We start from the raw sequence: 21711 nt of genomic DNA, 5'->3' as shown, positions 1-21711 counted from the left end.
TTTGCAGTCCCACTGAGTGTACCTTTTTCCCCACATCCTCCCCAACACTTATTATTGTTTTCTTTACTGTTCTACATTGACTAGCCACATGGATTTTCCAGTGGGGTTGGAGGGATGCTCTAATAATCCTATTATGATCCAGACTATTCTCTCCAGTACTACAGGATATTTTAACAGAGTTTCTCTGAGCTGAGCACCATGAGGAAGGGCACACAGCCCACCTGTTCCTTTATCAACTTACCTATGAAGGAGCAAGGGCAGCAGAAAGTTAGGCCCCTGCTTCACTTATTCTCATTCCCCCTGGAGATTTCTCCATCTACCTTGACTTTGGCATTTTACCCTGGTCCACACCAGGAAGTGTTACAAGGATGATCTGAGTGGACTCATTGTTGAGTGTATTGTGGGTATTTTGCTTGCTCTATTAAGTGCTGTGTCTTTTTTAGTGAGGGATGACAGGGATGGAATCTCTCTGTTCTTACTACCAGGAAACAATGGAATAGTACCATGCTACTATGGTTTGGGTCTTAAATGTCTGCACATTTAAATGTTTGGCTCCCAGCTTGGTGCCAATGGGAGATGGTGGAGCCTTTAGGAGGTGGGGACTATCAAGAGGTTTAAGTCATTGGGGGTGTGCCCTTGAAGGAGATTTTAGGACACTTTTCTCTTAGTCTTTCTCTCTCCTTAGCCATGAGATGAGAGGTTTTGCTCCTGCATATGCTCCCCCCCATGATGAGCTGAGTCACTCCAAACATCAGGGCAATCCATTTGATCAGTTATAGTCACTGAACAAATATTTATTAAGTAGCCATGATATGACAGGCTCATATCATGTAATCCCAGGCTTTGGGAACACATGCACACCACCATGAAATTTATATTCTAGAGGAAACTTGGGCTTCAATCAAATAATGAAGACTAACTGTAAACTGAAAAATCGTATGTATGCTTGATGTGTATTATAAGGGTTATTTTGACCATACTTGAGTTTTACCTGCCTAAAAACATTGTGTAAGGTGAATAGTTTTTTCTCTACCCTCTCCCATAATCTCTTTTCACATGTATGTATGTATGTATGTGTGTGTGTGTATATATATTTCTAGTAGGGATGGGACCCAGAGGTGCTTACTCCCTGAGACACATTCCCAGCCATTTTTATTTTGAGAAAGAGTCTTGCTCAGTTGCTTAGATCCTCACTAAATTGCTGAGTCTTGCCTCCAATTTGTAATCCTCTTGTCTCAGCCTCCTGAGCTGCTGGGTTTATATGTGTGTTCCACTGTGCTCAGCCTTTTCTTATTTTTTTTTTAATGTTGAAAGTGAATGAATGCACTGACCTTTAGTTTCCAATTACACAGTTTACATGGTTGTATACCTGAGGAAGCACCCCAAATTAAGATATGAAGCCTTCTCTCACCCCAGGAGGCACCCTGCTGTCTCTTCTTGTCTTAACTACATCCTCAGCCTGCCCTGGAGCTCCTCATATGACTTCTGTCACCACAGCATTCGTCCGTCTATTGTTTAACTTCATATATTTGCAATCCTACAGCATCTGGCATTTTATGCCTGGTTTCCTTTGATGTCTTCCACATTTTTAAGATTCCTTTTTTAAAAAAAAAGAAACTTGATTTAAACTTGATTTTATTCACTTTTTTATGTGGTTCTAAGGATCGAACCCAGTGCCTTGCACATGCTAGATAAGCTCTCTACTGCTGAGCAACAACCCCAGTTCCCCTCAGTTTTAAGATTTCTTGTCTACACCTCCATACCCTTTCTCTGTCTTCCTTATGGAACTGCCTTTTTTCTCTGCCACATTCTAGTCACAAGGGGGCAGCAGCAGAGGCCGAGGAAACCTGGTAAGACTGCCTGGGTGGCCTTTCCATTGGCCCAAGAGTGCTCTGGCATCCATGGAGCACCCTCTTGTTGGGTGTTTGTGTTTCCTTCCTCTCTGGGAGGGAGTTTCCAAATGGTTCTGGACATGCCCTCCTTTTATTTAAAAAAAAATATTTTTTAGTTGTCAATGAACTTTTATTTTATTTATTTATATGTGGTGCTGAGAATTGAACCAGGTGCCTCACACATGCTAGGCAAGCGCTCTACCACTGAGCCACAACCCCAGACCTGCATGCCCTCCTTTAAAGTTATGTATTTGAAAATGCAGCTAACACATATGTACACATATTATTCAGCTTATTAAAACAAATAGATATAAGGATAAAATTTTTATGATAGAAGTTCTGATGTACTCTTTTCCTTCCCTTTTGCCCTCCAGATCCCTGGAGCACCCATAGCGCTGGTGCCCCCAACTCTTTTAGATTTAGATTTTGCCTTGGGGAAGACCTCCCCCTGTCAGTGTTTGTCCTCATGACCCTATGACCTTGGATATCTTCCATTATTGTAGAGGCTCCATCCCTCAACTCTAGAATGAGGACAGTGAGAACCTCCTCATGGTATTGTACTAAATCATCATGGGAATGAGGTATAAAATTTTCCATGTAAAGTGACCCTCCGTGAATGGTGTGCCTAAGTATTTCTTGGTGGTTATTAGAGAGCAGAGGCCCTTGCTGTGCCTGGGGAGAGCTGTCTCTGTGACAGGAGAGGAACAGGGTGTGTAGCATCCCAAGGACTATTAGAATGTGCTTCTTGGGGCTGGACAGGGCCTCTCCTGCCCTATGCACCCCTCTATTTCTCTGAGGAGAAGAGGTCCAACTTTGAGACCTCTAGGCCTTTTCCCATGACCTAGTTTTGAAATCCCTCCACTGGGACTCACCTGTTTCACCCTTGACCATACATGGGCCTGACCTACTTGGGATTGGGAGGGTCAGTAATTCTTTCCTGGGTCACTGATGGGTCACACATATGGTCAGTGCCTGTGCTGGCTCTCTGCAACTGATCTGACATTGCTATAACTGGGGAATATGTTTCAGATACTCTGGGCCAATGTGTCCATTCTTATATCTTATCTCCTAATAGGCAGATCAAATGTCAGGACCTTCTAGCCTATTTTTTCTTAAAAAATATTTTTAGTTGTAAATGGACAAAATACCTGTATTTTATTTACTTTTATGTGGTGCAGAGGATCAAACCCAGTGCCTCACATGTGCTGGACAGGGGCTCTACCACTGAGCCACACCCCCAGCCCTGCTCCTTCCTTTTTATGGCATCTTTCTCTCAGTCTGCTGTCTTTACTTTTAAATTTTTAGTTATTGTTTGCTTTTCATTAGTCTAATACACTTCACTTAACTTTCTATAGGCATGTATATTTTCCCCTCTGGCCTCACTCCCTTACTCTGTTCTATCTCAGGGCTTGAGTGGGAGGGATACTTTACCTCCCCTGGAATCTCATATAAGGAAGGGGGTGGATGCTCATGCAGAGGGTGCTAGGGCAGGTGCCCCAGTCAGGAGGGCTCCTCAGCTGAATTCAGGGTGGGGCTGGGCCAGGCCCTGGCTCCACTAAGAGTGAGAGGCATAAGGAGGTCTCTCAAACACTTCAATCCACAGTATGAACAGAATTGGGGGTTTGGGAGAGTTAAATACTTTATATCAGCCATCACTTTTTAAAAATATTAATGCATTTAATACATTTCATATTAACCATTGTTTTGTGGTTTAGGCATCTGAAGCTATTTAGAAAACACTTAATATAGGAAAAAGAAGAGGTATTTATTGCAGGTTGGTCATAAAAGAAAGTTAATATTAACTTCATTAGTATAAGGATCATTTATGTTTATACAAGAAAAATAATTTGTGGTTTAGTGAATAATGTTTCTTGTCAAAGCAGCTGAACAGTAATCCTGATGAGCTGGGAGAGGACAGTGCTGATGTCCAGCGTCCCCTGCCAGTGCTGGTCAAGGATTCTGCCAGTGTTCTTTAAGGAGACCTGACCTGCACTTTGTCACTACTTCCACCCCCTCCTCCCCAAATGGAAGGCAAAGGGCAACCTTGGGAGGGAGAAAGCTCAGTTGAGGGTGAGATAAGCTTTCTGGCCAAGTAAATGAGGCAACTGAGAGTCCAAAGTCCCTTTCAGGATCTTGATCACTTGAGTTACCTGGGGCAGGGGGCTGGGCTGGGCTGGAGATGTGGTGGGGGGAGGCAGTCTCCTGGCACAGCAAGTCTCTCCCTCCTCTAGGAAGTTACTAGATTGGTGTTACCAGATGGCAGGGCTCATGGCTTTATCTCTGCAGTTGTGATATTGAGATGGCGTAAGTAAAATTTATGTAGCACAGTTCTTGATACTCAGTAGGAATTCAATATAAGTTTGTTTTCTTCTTTTTGTAAGATTTCCCTTATAATTCTAGGCCTTGGGGAATCTGCCCTTAGGGCAGTGATTCATGGTGGCATTGTGGGGTGGTGGTGGCATTTCACCTCTAAGTGTGGTTGTTCTGCAGTGTTCCAGGAAAATTGTGGGCACCCTTTCTTGCTGCTGTGCTCTCCTGTCTACTTCACAGTAAAGGGAGCAATGTCCAGAGGGCAGGCACCCTCTGCCCAGGATCATTTTGCAAGCTTTCACTTTAGATAATGGAAGGAGCCAGAGAGGGATTGCTCCTCTGACTGGGAGGGCTTAGTGGGGGTCCCAGTGTCAGAGACTCTGCAGAGATCACTGCAACTTATATCCAGCTCTGCTTTTTCCCCATTTCCTGGGAACAAACTGCCTCTTGGAAGTAAGGAATGTGGGTCCTCAGCATTGGACTCAGAAGCAGAGGATTGAGCTCTGAGAGCAGCTCGGGGCAGGTGCAAATTCTGAGGGCAGCTTTGGGGCCTTCTGGGGTCCTTGTGACTCTGATCTATCTCCAGCTGCTGTGTTTCAAACACTTCAGGAAGTCATAGCCTTTCTTAGGGGGGAGAACAGAGAAGTAGGTAAGTTGGCTTTGAATACACCTCTGACCTAAGAGGAGGAAACCAGGGAGAAGCTAGTGGCAGGAAGAAGCTGAGGATGAGGTAGTGGTAGAGTCAGTGGGGGTGGGCAGGTGGGACAGTCTTGTTCTAGGAAGAACCAGGAGAAGCTTAATGAGGGTTGTTCCTTTATTCATTTGTTTTAATGATATTTCTGTAATATTTTCTGGGCCTAGGCCCTGTTCTAATTACATGTATAGTGATTATAAATTCTCATCGTTTTCATTACAAACTTGGGATGTAGATGTTGTAACTATGCCCATCATACTGATAAGGAAACGGAGGCCAAGAAGTTCATTTTGAGAGTGGCTGAGCCTGGAGGGCAGCCTAGAAGAGGATACCAGACTTTATTTTTCCTTATACCACAGACTGCCTTCTCCCTGCTCCTTCCAAATAGTAGAGGATTTGGGGTCTTTTCTCTGACTAGGGCTCTTTAATCTCTAAAAGATAAAAAAAAATGTGGAAGGGAATGGGCTGAGGTTCAGGATTAGGTGAACTCCACATCTAAAATAAAAGCAGGACAGGGTTCTGGGCTCCAGTGAGGGGCACTACAGCCTCCTTGAGGATGTGTCTGTCTCTGACACTGCCCAGGCCAAACCTGTGCATAATTAGAGGGAAGAACAAGAGAGAAGCAGGAGGTGAATGTCCTTCCTGATAGGGACCCTGAATCTGGGCCCTCCTTTCTGAGGGAGTCATGAATGGTGAATAACAGAGACAGAGAGAGGAATGTCTTTCACCACAGAGCTCCAGGTATGGGGAAAGGAAAGGCCAAGTAGAGCTGCCCTGTGGTTGAGGTGGGGAAGAAAGGAACAGTTTATTACCAGGTAATTCTATTGTTTCCTGATACCACAGTCTTCCCAGAAGAGCTGAAAGGAGCCTGGGCTCAGCTGTTTGACAGTGTCAGGGTTGTGGGAGGCCCAGAACCCTGTTAGTATGATGAACCAATAGGAAATGCTTTGCTACAGCGGGGGCCTGCTGTCCAGCCCTGAGCCCTGCTCTCTATGCTGAGGTGCTGGAGCTCTGGGCTGGACTTGCCTCCTGCCTGCAGGTCTTGGCCCTCATCCCCATCTCTCTCCCCAGCTCTAAAGATATGGAAGGGCACTGCAGTCGCTCCTTGCCCTGCTGTCTCACTTCCCTGCTTCTCCTTGTCCAGCTGTCCACAGGTGAGTGTCCCCATCTGTCTCCCTTTCTGGTTTTAAAAAGCAAGATAGAAAAACATTTGAAAATATATTTTCCCTCATTTTTTGTTTTCTTGCCTTTTCTTGTATGTGTGATGCATGCATTCCATTCATTCATTCATTTTATTCCTGAAATATTAGTGAAATGTTGATTGCTAGGTGTTATTCTATGAAAGAATCAGACAGAAATCTTGTCATAAAGTTTACCTTCTGGCAGGAGAAAGTGATAATAATTGCAAGTAGGCAAAGAGGCCTAAATGTGTTGGAAGAGGTGGCCACAATGGGAAATGCAGCAGGGCAGAGTGTGGGCAGTCAGGGGCATGGGAGGCAAGTGTGGGCAGGCAGCAGTGTTCAGTGAGGTGGTGTGTAGATGGAAACATAACCCTGGAGAAGGAGGAGTGAGTTGTAGGACCATTTGGAAGGAGGGTTCCTTCAAGGGGAGGAGCTGGCAGTGTGCTGAGGTGTGAGGAAGCACAGAGGCCAGGGTTGGCTGGACTAGAGCCCATGGGGAGAGAAGCAGCAGGTGAGTTCAGAGAGGTCTTGGGAAATGTGTCCACCTTGTCAGTCCTGGGGAGAATTGGGGAGCCATGCGGAGGCTTTGAGCAGAGCAGCAACATGGATTAGCTCACCTGTTAAAAGGATCACTGAGGTCAGGAATCCTAGTCATCCTCCAGTTGAGATTTAATGGTGGCTGAGACCAGAGTGGAGCAGCACAGGGTTTGAGAGTAGCTCTTTGGAGGTGTTGCAGCATGTCCTGCAGAGGAGTCATGTGTTAGCCTCAGAAGTCCAAGAGAACCAAGGGGGTGGAGAGTGATGTGAACTTGCTTCTTGAACATGCAGTGATGGGGGTTTCCATGAATGACAGAGAACAGGATTTTCACAGCATTAAGTAGCATTTGACTCTGTGTTTTAAAGTGCATATGTATTTCTCTCCTCCCTCAGTGGAGGATAAAAATATAGACTGAAGTAAAAAATTTAGAATTGGAAGAGGGGAATTTCCTGGGTGTGGCTGAATGACCAGAGTCTGATCTCACCATAGGTGTGCACTTTGTCTGTTTTCAGGTTTGACCTGAGACAGGGCAATTTAGGCCTGGTGTTCCCAAGGTGTGCTCCCCACACCACCCTTGGAACTCCTAGTAAATGCACATTCGTTAGCCCACCCCAGATCTAGTGAATGAGACACTCTGGAGTGGGGCCCACTTATGTGTACTCTATAAGGCATCCTAGTGGTTCAGGTGCATGAAAGCTTGAGAACCACTGAATTAGAGATTACTTCATGGAAGGGCCTGGGACCAGGAGCAGATGCCAGTGAGGGAGTGTCTTTGGCATAGTTTTTGGGCCATATCATATAGTCAGAAGATCTCTTCCAAATCTATCAAACCTCAGGTGTCATCTAATATGGCCCCTGCCCCAGCTTTCCTGGCCTTCCCACCTGATGGTATATATTCTCTGTTTTTTGGTCTGTGTCTCTCTAGATTTTCCCCCCATGTTGTGTCCACAGAGCAGTTCCAGGTTATTAGCCCTTACCACCCCATTGTGGCAGTGCTGGGCAAGGATGCCATACTGCCCTGCGCCGTAGTCCCTGGCATCAATGCAGAGAACATGGAACTGAGGTGGTTCTGCATCAATTCTCACAAGCAGTGTTCATCTACTGGAACCAATGGGAACAGACTGAGGAGCAGATGGCTGATTATAGAGGGTGGACCTCACTGGTGAGCAAGTTCCTCACCCAGGGGCAGGCTGCTGTGCACATCCACAAGGTCCAGGTTTCTGACAATGGAACATACACCTGCCTCTTCATTCATGGAGGCTTCTCTGAAAAGGCTGATTTGGAACTAAAGGTGGCAGGTTAGTTAATCGATATCTATTCTGGAGACCTTGGGAGTACTGGATTTAGTGGGAATATCAGGGACCATCTAATTTAGCCTCACATTCAATAGGTGAAATAGAGGAAAAAAAAATGGTTCATTCAGTTTTTCATTGATCAATACAAACACTGTATATTGGGCATCTCAAATATGGGGGGACTTGTTCTGTGCACCAGAGATATATCAGTATAGCATAGACTCCAGCAGTGAGTTTACCTCCTAGAGACAAAGGAAAAATAATTATAATAAATAATTCTGCACAACATGTTTTGGAGTTTTGAGTTTGAAATGTTTGTGACGAAACCTAGTAAAGATAACTCATGGGAACATGGGTGTAGGGGAAGAGAATTAAGGAAACTAGGTAGTCATGCAATACAATTTTGGAAATGATATACACAGAGAGGCAGATGTCCCAGAAGAGTGTGTGAGGTGAAAAGACTGAGATTCATGGAGGGAGCCTTGGGACCAAATTCTTTGTGTTGCCTCTGGCCTCACAGTTCACTAGAAGAGCCCACTGCCCTGTGTGGGTCCTGCTCCTTGCTTTAATTCCCTCTTTTAGGTGACCCTTCTGATAGAACCCCCAGAATTCAACATGGAAAACCTTCCCCATGAAGTTGTGTAACTCATAGGCAACTCTGGGGTCTCAGAGCCCAAGGTGGCCTCCTGGGGCTACACAGCTTCCTTCCCACAGGGATGGGCTCTGACCCCCAAGTGCACATAGAAGGGCCAGAAGAGGATGGAGTGCGTGTGGTGTGCAAAGCCTCAGGATGGTTCCCAAAGCCCCAGGTGCAGTGGAGAGACCTCAGTGGAAACAAGTTCCCAGCACTTTCTGAGGCCCACATCCAAGACAGTGAGGAGCTGTTCGGTGTGGAGGCCACTCTGGTGGTGAGAGACAGTTCTGTGGGGAATGTGACCTGCTCTGTCCTCAACCCTGTCCTGGGCCAGGAGAAGGCCATGGCTATTTACATCCCAGGTCAGTGCTGCTTCCCACTCCCAGCAGAGCTGTGGGGAGGGCTGGCCTCTCTGAGTGTGCTGGCCCTCCTGGGTGTGCCCCTGACCTCTGTCTGCCTGGGCCACAGAGCCCTTCTTCCCTCAGGCTTCTCCCTGGAAGCCAGCATTTGCTGTGATCCTGATCATGCTGGGGCTCCTACTCTTGGGGGCTAGCAATTTTATCAGAAAAGCACATTCCAGAAGGATGCAGGTGAGGCAGGAAAAGAAGCACCCGTGGCAACTTAAGGCGGAGAAACAGCAGGCAAAGGAAGAGGTGCTGAAGGCCATTGGTAAGACCCCACAGGGCAAGTGCAGACCTGGTGGTGAGTGGGACAGCTGACAGGGGCCAGGGTCTGGGGTCCAGCTCTCTAGGGAGATCCAGGGTCCTGGGCCCAGAGGAGGAGACTGAGGAGATCAAAGAGGACAGCTAGAGTCAGTGGGGTTGGGTGGGTTTGAAGTTAGAAATTCAATAAATAGAAATGTTTTTCTGGAGTTTTTCAGGCACACAGTCTTTCCATTTCTTGGGGATGCGCATTCATGCTGTTTTTCTTTTTCGTTCAGATGAACTCAAGGCAGATCTCAGTAAGTTCTGCTTTCCTGCCTGAATTTTGTATGTTTCTTTGTTAGCAGACATTCTAGTTCCTACCTCCGCTATTTCTTGTTTTTTTTTTTTTTTTTTTTTTTTCAGATCAGAGTAAAGCTGCTTATCTGTCTGGTACATGACTCTCCAGGTATCTCTTGTTTCCTTATCCTACCTGGTCTCCCTTCTCCTTCTTTCTATCTAGGCAGACATGTGTGTCACCATCCATGGGAAGCTAATTGGAAGCTAGTGGAAGCCAGAACCCTGCTCCCTGAGCTTTCCTAGATCTTGGCTGCTATTTCCTATCTAGAGCTTGGAAACTTGGGTGTGATGGTGAGGATTAACTTTGGAAACTATCTGTGGCTCTCCCATGTAATAGATTTCCCAAGACACATAACCTTTATCCACAACCTACTAGATAACCTCATAGTAGCTGTGGAGGTGGGTGTAACTCATTGGGAACTGGACAGCCCACCTATGACTTTTTTTGGTGAAGGACATTGTATGGAAGGCCTTTGATGTTCCCTGATATAAAAAAAAAGCAAGCATGGGCTCCATTTTGCAGGTTTAGAATAGAAGCTCGATCTGTATGATCGACTACCCTGTCCCACCCCTGCTTTCTAAAAATATTTTCTGTGTTCTGTGGTTTTTTTCGTCATTTTATTTTTCTTAGGTTTCATTTTGCAGCCAGCATATTCCACTGATGGGAACCACATTACCATCACCTGTGTGGGTCTCATGTGAGAATATGAATTTTTAGCTTTCAGTGCATCTAGCTGTTGGTTTGCACTTAGAAGCTTAAAGGCAAATACTAAAAGTTCGTTAAATGATCTGTATAAGTAAACAGAGTCATTAAGTTTAGGAGTGTGACCTTCTGTTCTACTCCCAACAACTCACCATTGAGAAATTATGTTTTCTCCAGCTCCCAAAGGTGCTAATCCAAGTAGGCTGCTCACTACCAGTGAGCATGTGGTGGAGTGAACCAAGTACTTCTTGAAATAGTGGTTCTCATTCTCTAGAAAAATTTCACTTGTGAAAAGTTAGGTTTTTAAAATTTATTTTTATTTTTTAGTTGTAATTGGACATAATACTTTTATTTTATTTATTTACTTTTATGTGGTACTGATGATCGAACCCAGGGCCCCGCATGTGTGAGGTGAATGCTGAACCACTGAGCCACAATCCCAGCCCCCAAAGTTGTGTATTTTTACGGAAGAACTCACCTTACATTCCTATCTTTAAATCATTCTTCATTTTTGGTAATTTCCCAAATGTTTTTTTCATTTTTATTTTTTAATTTTTTGCTAATGAGCTGTGAATCTGGCGCCTCCTGCATGCTAGGCAAGCCCTCTACCACGGGCTACATTCTCACCCCTTTCCCAAATATATCTTTGCCAGAGAAGGCCTGGATATAATAATATCTCTGACAATTGTTGAGTAAATTATATTTTATCCTCTCAAATATTTACACACATAGTATAACTTTTATCCTTAGTAGCAAAACTGAATAAAGACAAATAGAATATAGACTTTTATGAGTTTTCAGGCAGACGATTTTCTGACAGAGAGAAAGCAGTGAGACAGTGGCAGAAGTTGGCCTGTAAGCAGTCGTCTTGATCTGTGGTCCAGGGGATTTCCCACAATACCCTGCAGTCCCTGCATACTGCAAGAGGCCATTTCCTTTCTGGCTCTCTCCTCCTGTGGGTAGTCCCATCTTTAGAATAGAGGGGAGGCCAGGACAGGCACATTCATGCTGAGCAGGCTTGTTTTAGCTGTGGTCTCACCACTGTGTGTTCCCTTTCAGCCTGGCGGAAGGCCCCCCCTGTATGCAGGTAAGTGACTCTGGTGTTTCATTGACCTTCCCTCCTCCAGGATCCTCCTCTGCCCTTCTGTATCAGTGGCCTCCACCCAGAATGGGATGGGTTTTCCTGCTCTCTCTTCTCTAATTTGTTTCCCACCCCTCCCAGTGAACACTTTTAACTTCTCTTGTTTTTTTCTGTCATAATCATCACACATCAATCTGCCCCGTCTCCAAACTAAATTCTCCTAAAAGGAGAGAAAAATGATTATAACTTGCACTGGAAGATCACAGGGACTTCTCCTTGGGTTTGGACCACAGAAGTCACCTCACATTTCTGTATTTTAATAATGCTTCATTTATTTTATTTTATTTTTTAACTTTTAGGTAGACACAATATCTTAATTTTATTTTATGTGGTGCTGAGGTTCAAACCCAGTGCCTCTCATATGCTAGGTGAACACTCTACCTCTGAGCCACAACCTCAGTCATAAATCATTCTTCATTGTTGGTAATTTCCAAAATGTCTTTTTTAATTTTGATTTTAGTTTTTCATGTTCTGGAGCTGAGGAATGAACATATTCTAGGCTCACCATCTACTGCAGGCTAGTATTAGTTGCAGATCTTGAAAACATCAAGTTCACCTGGTATTTGTTGTTGATGCAGTGACACTGGAGAGTTCAGTGGTGAGGAGAGTCTGGATGGAGCAGGGTTGGAACTGTGGATAGGAATTGCTGGTCTCCATAAAATTTCAGAAATCATATTTGACAGCTTAGGACTTACATCTTTCTAATGTGGGGACTTGGTTCTTATTCTCTTTACCCCAGATTCATACTGTTTAGGTCCAGGTTTGATTTTCTTCTTTCTTCCTGATCCTTTGGATATTGGTCACCTCTCAGCCACCTCATGCTCTGACTTGCTGACCTAGCTGGGTTTCTACTAAGCACCTTAATTGTTGAGAAATTAGTTTTTGGTGTTCTGAGTTTGGTGTCCAGGATGCTTAGGGTGTCTGGTACCACGTGAAAGTATATGCAATGTTCTGTGTTTGTGTTTCTGTTATAGGAACAAAATGAAATTAATAATGTTCACAAAAAATTCTCTGCTTTTAATAGAATTTTGCTTTGCTTGTTGGGCTTGTTCTTGGAGATATATATATATATATATATATATATATATATATATATATATACACACACACACCTTTATTTTATTATATATTTGTTATAATGTATATACAATATAATATATAATATATGATATCTAAATCTATAATGTATTTATATTTATTATACTATATATATATATATATATATATATATATTGATTTATGAAAATCATAAAAGGAAGAATCTGGAGATGTTAAATTTGTTTACCTGAGAAAGGTTGTGGAACAAATGAGAGAAGAAAAGATGATGTGGGAAGAGTGAGGAGGTGAGAAGGAAAGTAGAGTGCTCAAGATGCACGTAGAAATTTTAGGTGTGCTGAAGCAGTGAGAGATGGAAAATCACATCCTGGGTGGTTTGAATTGAGTGTGAAGAGGATTTGCAGGTCAATTGTGTGCATGAAATGTAACCAACTCCTTGACATATCTTTGAGAGATTTCAGTGAATACAGTGTGTGTGTGTGAACATGTGTGTGTATGTGAATTCCATTAAGCCATTTCCAAGTGATTATCTCATTGAGTTTTCCTGCGATAATGAGACCACTTCAATCTTCCAGAGCAGTCAGGACAGGCATATGCTAAGGCAGTTTCCAATGCAATGAAAGATTGTCCAGAAGACTCTTCAACTCTGGAGGTGAATTTAGGACCTGTGCCATCTGAATTTGTCTAATATGCCCTTTCTTCTTTGGTTGTATCTTTTTTACATAAGGGATATAGACTGTGAGAGACAGAGAAGGGTGAGCCATGGCATCAAGGAGGCTTTCGGATCAGATGTATGAGGAACACTCTGAGAATCTTAATGATTTTTTCTGGGGACATGTTCATTAAAAAAAGGATCAAATAGTCTTTTTTTAACCATCTCCCCATTACCTGTTGAATTAATGTCTATATGTTTTCATGTATACCTTGCATACTCTTTTATTTTGTAAGGATAAACACCATTGCTATTCTAGAATTTACACTTTCATATTAACAGGTCCATAGTGTGAGGTGGACAAATGTCTGATCTCATCTTGTTCATGAAATTGTACCAATGAGTTATAAATTAAAATTTTCTGTGGGAATTATGTGAAGAGTGCATTATAAGGCACACAGCATAGTACTTGATACATTGGAAAGTCTCAAAGTTTTTTTTCTTTCAGTCCTTCTTTTTTTCTCCCGTCTGCTTCCTTGAACTCCCTTTGCTTCTCCTTTGATAATCTCAGTCAGTTATTATATATAAAATTATAATTGGATTCCAACTAATGTGTTGGTGAAAAATGAGCAAAATTTACTTTTATCCAAAAATCATTTGGGTCTGCTCAGCCATTTAGTATTATCTAGTTTATCAAGCAACTCAACAAAGATGGAAATAGCAATGTATGTGATTGAACCTGGGTTAGTGGACATGGAGGGCACAAATTTAAACACAAATCTTTAAGAAAGAAAAGATCTTATTCATTTATTATTTTCATCATCCTAATCTTGTTCCTGAGGCTTTGGGATCTCTGCCCTGTTAGAGGCAAAAGCTTTTCAAATGAAGACATTTTGAAGTGTATGCCATATGTAGAATTTGCTTTGGTCAATGACCTTCCTATCTTCTTCTCAAAAGGGAGTATGGAAATTGGAGGAGACTTATTTGGCCTTGGGACAGTGGTGGAAGAGGGACCATGTGTTTTCTCTTAGTTATTTCAGGTCCTCATCATAAGGAGGCTAGTGTGAACTGGTTCATAAGACCATTGGTTTGGTGTCTCCTGAGAAAAGGCAGGTCTCACCTCATTGCTTGGTCTCCTTTCTCCTGACCCTGAGGTAAAATCCAAGGTCTGTGAAACTTATTCCTGGTTGCCATTAGGCTTTTTCCTATGACCTTCAGTCGTTTTCTGGTTCACTGACTCACTGGACACCTATATGTCTCTTCATTATCTAGCAGAGCATGTTATATTTTCTGGGTCCTCAGCTTCCTGTGTGCAGGAAACAGGGAGTTTCATGTTTTCTGAAAGTATATTTCTCTGCCAGTACTTTGTTCCATGTTGGGTGTGTCACTTATGTAGGCATATTAGTTTTCTATTTGCTGTCAAATTAGTACAAAATTAGTGACTTAAACCAACACAAATATATTATCTTACATGTGTGTAGGTCAGAAGTCCAAGAAGGTGTGGACAAGGCTGTGTTTCTTTCTGGAGGCGGTTTCTAGAGGCCATCTGTATTCCCTCATTTGGGGGCCTGTTCTTCCATCTTCAAAGCCAGCAGCACAGCATGTTTTTGACCTTGTTTCTGTGATTCTATCCTTCTCCGACACAGACAAGAAAGGTCTGTTTTACAAGGGTTCATGTGATTCCTTTGGATTGATCCAGAGATTCCAGAATAATCTCCCCTTACTCAAGAACCTGAATCTTAATCACATTGATACAGTTACCTAGTCATGTATTTAACGTATTCACACACTCTGGAGTGTAGGAGTATGGGTTCTATCATAGCTGGAAGCTTTAAAACTCTTCAGGCAATTCTTATGGTAGGCAAATGATTAGGTCCAATATTTTTGGGTTCCCCCATATCTGTAAGGATGTTTTTCTCCTATTGGTCTGTGAGAAGTGGAAGAATAGTCACTAGTGCTGACCTCTCACTGGATATGTTTGTTTCTTGTTTTGAACTTCTTTTTCTTCCATCTTAAACCCCTCTCCACTGTCACCTAAATGGGTAAGATTTCTCTGAGTTCCCTACACTCATGATTTATTGTCATCCTCCAAATTCAGCTAAGCTAGATGTAATTCTCTACTCATGGCTTAGAACTAACCTTACAAGTTCAGCATAATCAGTTCTTTATAAGTAAATGGAGGTCTTAGAAATTTTGATAACCTCAATTGTATCACAAGATAACCTAGTTGTTAGGATGGTTGTGTGTCTGTGTCTTGAGAACATATTAAAAACGTGAACAGTGACCTTTCAGATTGACATCCAGCATTTTATTCCTGGGGTGTTAAGCTTTTTGGCTTAGTATTCATGGAAGGCTACAGCAGGATGTGTGAGTTGTGTGTGTGTGTGTGTGTGTGTGTGTGTGCACATGTATGTGTGTGTGTGTGTGTGTGTGTGGGTGGGTTTGTATATGTTTGTGTGTAAGAAATAAATACAGCAGCTGAATGTTTTCACACAGATTTTGCCTTCTTCCTCCCACATTGCTGTTTCAGAAGACTGGGTGCTGACCCTGATGTGTAGAGACTCTGCAAATCCCTGATATGAGATGTGTGTTCTCTTGTAGATTGGCAGAAGGAACGGTTCCAAGCCTGTGAGTGATTGTGTGCTTCTAGGTGTTCCTCCTGTTGTCCTCATGGTTTCTGGCTTCTCCTTAAATTCTCTGTGGTGATTCAGGTGCTGGCATCACCAATGGTGTTGCTGTGGCAGAAGTGACGGTCACAACACTGGTACTGGTTCTCAAGGGACCTGTCACAAGTCTAAGCCCCAAATAAGCCTCTGGCTCCTTTTCCTGGTAGAGGATGTGGGCTTGAGTTATAAGACTTGTATCTCAGGAGGCTTATCCCCTCCTCAGCTCAGGCATTGATGTGGCTCTGAGGTGGTGGGTGGCTGTGTGCTTTGTCTTTGGGCATGTGAGGACCTTGCATGATTCATAACTCTCTCAACAGTTTCTGTCACACTGGATTCAGACTCTGCTCACCACAGGCTTTCTGTTTGTCATGAAAAGACGTGCCTGACCTGGAAGGACCCCTGTGTGTACTGTGATGAAAAATGCAGTGTGTTGGGTCTTGAGGGCATCACACCAGGAAGATGGTACTAGGAAGTGGAGATAGAGAATGAATTCTTAAGCAAGTGGACTCTGGGAGTCTGCAGGAAAGATGTGAGCAGAACAGGCTGGCACAAGGAAGTACCAGATAGGGGGTTTGGGTCATGGAGAAGTTTAACAATAGATATTTTGCCTGAACTGGTCCTATGTTTTTGTAATCTCCTAGGCAGAATCTTTGCAGAGTGGGGGGTCTTCCTGGACTACAGTGAAAGGGGTGTCTCCTACTATAATATGATTGATGGTTCTCACATTTTCTCTTTCCCTCCAGCTTCCTTCTCTGGAACTCTCTTTCCATACTTCATGTTTATGTATGGACATGTGTCCATGACCATCTGCTCTATGCCAAGTGAGTCTGAGGGGTTCCCTCTACCCCTTCACAATTCACGTCTTTTAGAGGAGGTCCTGAGCACCCCAACAGAGAGGATCAGCTTGGGCTGTGGTGTTGATGGTGTTCCCCCAGCGGCTGAATCTCCATTACTTCCCTGACATTCCAAGATTTTATCTTCATGGTGTCCCTGCTGTCTATGATCCTTTACTGTGGCTGTTCCTTTGGCTACAGACTCCTTGTGGCAAAGTCCCCTGAGATGATGCTTAGGAGGCTCAGTGGGCTTTTCCTCCTGCTTTTTGTTCAGACTTCAGATGTGTGAGAGTTCTGTTCATGTCTTACATTCAGCTACCAGAAAATAAATGTTGACTGTTTTGTAACTGGTTTAGGGAATATGGAATTTAACTATGAGGATATATATATATATATATATATATATATATATATTTCAGACAGGTGTGGCAGCACGTTCATGTAGTCCCATCTACTGGGGAGGCTAAGGCAAGAGTATCACTTTAGAACATATGTTTGAGACAAGGTTGGACACATAGTGCTAACCTATCTCAAAAAACAACAACACACAAAACAAAACAAAAAACAAACAAACAAACAACAACAACAAAAGGATACCCCAATACTGGAATTGAATGTTTGTAGAGGAACCTTGAGGTTGAGAATGGTCCCCTGTTCTATTTTTTCAGATTTGTACTCTCAGATGATAGAAGTTTATTATCCAGAAATTTCCAAGGAAATCAATAGTCTGATAGTCACCTTTTGTTCTCTGTGAGAAAATCAACCTATAAGGAGGAGAGATTTATTTTCTTCACATTCTTAGAGGTTTCAGTCTATAGTCACCTGGCTTCATTGTTTCTGAGGCAGAATGTCAGTCATGTCATGACAGGGAGCAGGTGGCGGAGTGAGTGGTTTACCTCATGGCAGACCAGAAGGTGAGAGAGAGAGAGAGAGGGAGGGAGAGAGAGGTCTTGCAAGACACAGAAAGTACATAATTAACTGTCCAAATAACCTTATCTTCTTTTTAGGTTAGACACTTGGGATTGCTTGCTATTCCTCAAAAACTAGCATACAACATGCTGCCTTTATGTGGAAAGAATTCTCTGCTTAGAACAGTTTTTGCCTTATTTTTATCCATATAAAGTCCTCTTGTCAGTCTCATTCACTTCTGGGTGTTCTTTTTTAACAATTCTTATCTAGGTCTATCTTTTCCACTCCTGAAATAAACTGATTTAGCCTTGGTACTGTAGTAACGGAAATATACATCTTATGTGAAATCATGTGTTCCAGGGGGTATTTCTTTTGCTATATAGGTGTCTACACAAGAGGAGGTCTCTCCATCTCATTTTTCTCCCTCAAACCCAATACAGTGACTAGAATATATTAAATATTCAAAAAATTCAGTTATTCTTGGTGTATGAAAATCATGGTATTTGGGCTGGGGATGTGGCTCAAGCGGTAGCGCACACGCCTGGCATGTGTGTGTGGCCTGGGTTCGATCCTTAGCACCACATACAAATAAAGATGTTGTGTCCGCCTAAAACTAACAAAATAGATATTAAAATTCTCTCTCTCTCTCTCTCTTAAAAAAATCATGCTAGCCATTATTATGTAGCTTCTATTTAGTTTTAAAAACATTATTTTATCTCAATGCACATCCTTATGAAAAAAAATAAAAAAATTTTATTTTATAGATTTTGCAGATCATTTAAAGCTTAGAATGATTTAGCAAGTTGGTAAAGTTCATATTGTCCTGTGCACATTTTCCCCTGTAATGAAAAATGATTCAAAACCATGATTTTTTAAAAAAATATGTACTTTTTAGTTGTAGGTGGATAAAATACATTTATTTATTTATTTATTTATTTATTTATTTATTTATTTATTTATTTATTTATTTAGATTCAAATGGGGTATAAATTCTTAAATTTCCAGTGTACATATTACAGGATCACACTGGTTATACAGCCACGTTTATACATACTGCCATACTAGTGTCTGTTGTGTTCTGCTGTGCTTCCTATCTCCCCCTCCCATCTCCTTCCCTCCCATCACCTCTCTCTACCCCATCTACTGTAACATATTTCTCTCTCTCTTTTTTTTCTTCCCCCTCACACCATCTTATATGTAATTTTGTAAAATAATGATGGTCTCCTTCCATCTTCTGTGTAATTCCCCTTCTCTCTCCTTTTCCCTCCCACCTCTTGTCCCTGTTTAATGGTAATCTTCTTCTCATGCTCTTCATCCCTGCTCTATTTTGAGTCACCCCCCTTATATCAAAGAAGACATTCAGCATTTTTTTTAGGGATTGGCTAACTTCACTTAGCATAATCTGCTCTAATGCCATCCATTTCCCTGCAAATGTCATGATTTTTTATTTTTTACTGCTGAGTAATATTCCATTATGTATAAATGCTACATTTTTTTATCCATTCATCTATTGAAGGGCATCTAGGTTGGTTCCACAGTCTACATATTGTGAATTGTGCTGCTATGAACAGTGATGTAGCTGTATCCCTGTAGTATGCTCTTTTTAGGTCTTTTAGGTATAGTCCTAGAAGGGGAATAGCTGGGTCAAATGGTGGTTCCATTCCAAGCTTTCCAAGGAATCTCCATACTGCTTTCCAAATTGGCTGCACCAATTTGCAGTCCAACCAGCAATGTACAAGTGTACCCTTTTCCCCACATCCTCACAAACACTTGTTTTTGTTTGACTTCATAATGGCTGCCATTCTTACTGGAGTGAGATGGTATCTTAGAGTGGTTTCAATTTGCATTTCTCTGATTGCTAGACATGATGAGCATTTTTTCGTGTAATTGTTGATTGATTGTATATCCTCCTCTGAGAAATATCTGTTCAGATCCTTGGCCCATTTGTTGATTGGGTTATTTGTTTTCTTGTTGTTTAACTTTTTTAGTTCTTTGTATACTCTGGAAATTAGTGCTCAATCTGAAGTGTGGTGGGTAAAAATTTGTTCCTAAGCTGAAGGTTCCCTATTTACCTCACTTATTATTTCTCTTGCAGAGAAAAAACTTTTTAGTTTGAATACGTCCCATTTGTTGATTCTTGTTATTAACTCTTGTGCTATAGATGTCCTATTAAGGAATTTGGAGCCTGACCCCACTAGATGGAGATTACGACCAATTTTTTCTTCTATTAGATGCAGAGTTTCTGGTTTGATTCCTAGCTCCTTGATCCATTTTGAGTTAACTTGTGTGCATGGTGAGAGAAAGGGATTCAATTTCATTTTGTTGCATATGGATTTCCAATTCTCCCAGCACCACTTGTTGAAGATGCTATCCTTTCTCCATTGTGTGCTTTTAGCACCTTTGTCTAATATAAAGTAGTTGTAATTTTGTGGATTGGTCTCTGTGTCCTCTCCTCTGTACCATTGGTCTTCCCGCCTGTTTTGGTACCAGTACCATGCTGTTTTTGTTACTATTGCTCTGTAGTATAGTTTAAAATCTGGTATTGCTATACCAACTGTTTCACTCTTCCTGCTTAGAATTGCTTATGCTATTCTGGGTATTTTATTTTTCCAGATGGATTTCATGATTGCTTTTTCTATTTCTGTGAGGAATGCCATTGGGATTTTGATTGGCATTGCATTAAACCTATAGAGTACTTTTGATAATATGGCCATTTTAATGATATTAGTTCTGGCCATCCATGAACAAGGTATATCTTTCCATCTTCTAAGTTCTTCTATTTTTCTCTTTAAGGTTCTGTGGTTTTCGTTGTATAGGTCTTTCACCTCTTTTGTTAGGTTGATTCCCAAGTATTTTATTATTTTTTTTTTTGAGGATATTGTGAATGGGGTGGTTGTCCTCATTTCCATTTCAGAGGATTTGTCACTAACATACAGGAATGCCTTTGATTTTTATGTGTTTATTTTATATCCTGCCACTTTGCTGAATTCATTTATCAGCTCTAGAAATTTCTTGGTAGAACATTTTGGGTCTTCTAGGTATAGGATCATGTCAGTCACAAATAGTGCTAATTTAAGTTCTTCTTTTCCTATCTTTATGCCTTTGATTTCTATTGTCTGTCTAATTTCTCTGGCCAGTGTTACGAGAACTATGTTGAAAAGATGTGGTGAGAGAGGGCATCCCTGTCTTGTTCCAGATTTTAGAGGGAATGCTTTCAATTTTTTTCCATTTAGAATGATACTAGCCTGAGGCTTAGCATAGATAGCTTTTATAATGTCGAGGTAAATGCTTATTATCCCGAGTTTTTCTAGTGTTTTGAACATAAAGGGATGTTGTACTTTGTTGAAAGCCTTTTCTGCATCTATCGAGATGGTCACATGGTTCTTATATTTAAGTTTTTTGATGTGGTACATAACTTTTATTGATTTCTGTATATTGAACCAGCCTTGCAACCCAGGGATGAATCCTACTTGATCATGGTGCATGATCTTTTGGATATGTTTTTGTATTTGATTTGCCAGAATTTTATTGAGATGAAGTGTGAGATCACTTATTTATTTATTTATTTATTTTTTTGAGGACAGAACTCCAAGCAATGAATTTTCAATTTTCCTCTTAGAACTCCTTTCATTGTGACCTATAGATTCGAATATGTTGTGTCTGTGTTTTCATTTATCTCTAAGAATTTTTTAATTTCCTCCTTTATGTCTTCTGTAACCCATTGATCATTCAGTAACATATTGTTCATTCTCCAAGTGATGTAGGATTCTTCCTTCCTTCTTTTATCGTTGTTTTCCAGTTTCATTCCATTATGACCAGATCAGATGCAGGGTATTATCTCTACTCTTTTATAATTTCTAAGAGTTGCCCTATGGCATAATATATGGTCTATTGTTGAGAAGGATCCATGTGCTGCTGAGAAGAAAGTATATCCACTTGATGATGGTTGATATATTCTATATATGTTGGTTAAGTCTAGGCTATTAATTGTGTTATTGAGTTCTATAGTTTTTTATTCAACTGTTGTTTGGAAGATCTGTGCAATGGTGAGAGAGATGTATTGAAGTCACCCATAATTGTGTTTTGTGGTCTATTTGTCTCTTGAACTTAAGGAGATTTTGTTTTATGAATGTAGCAGCACCATTGTTTTGGGCATATATATTGAAAATTGTTATGTCTTGTGGATGAGTGGTTCCCTTTAACAAT

General features: G+C 41.7%; 1 pseudogene across 1 annotated transcript; it reads left to right on the top strand.

The window, feature by feature from the left end:
- The first annotated feature begins 6569 nt into the window (after nucleotides 1–6569).
- On the top strand, nucleotides 6570–15906 carry LOC144365783 (butyrophilin-like protein 1; annotated as a pseudogene). The gene is made up of 6 exons (XR_013424547.1): nucleotides 6570–6588; nucleotides 7567–7913; nucleotides 8625–8906; nucleotides 9013–9246; nucleotides 15699–15725; nucleotides 15809–15906. The product of XR_013424547.1 is annotated as a butyrophilin-like protein 1 (transcript).
- Nucleotides 15907–21711: the final 5805 nt, after the last annotated feature.

The sequence above is a fragment of the Ictidomys tridecemlineatus genome, chromosome 8, assembly GCF_052094955.1.
Source record: "Ictidomys tridecemlineatus isolate mIctTri1 chromosome 8, mIctTri1.hap1, whole genome shotgun sequence".
NCBI lineage: Eukaryota > Metazoa > Chordata > Mammalia > Rodentia > Sciuridae > Ictidomys > Ictidomys tridecemlineatus.
The sequence above is the reverse complement of the archived record's forward strand: the minus strand, read 5'-3'. Positions and strand labels throughout refer to the sequence as shown.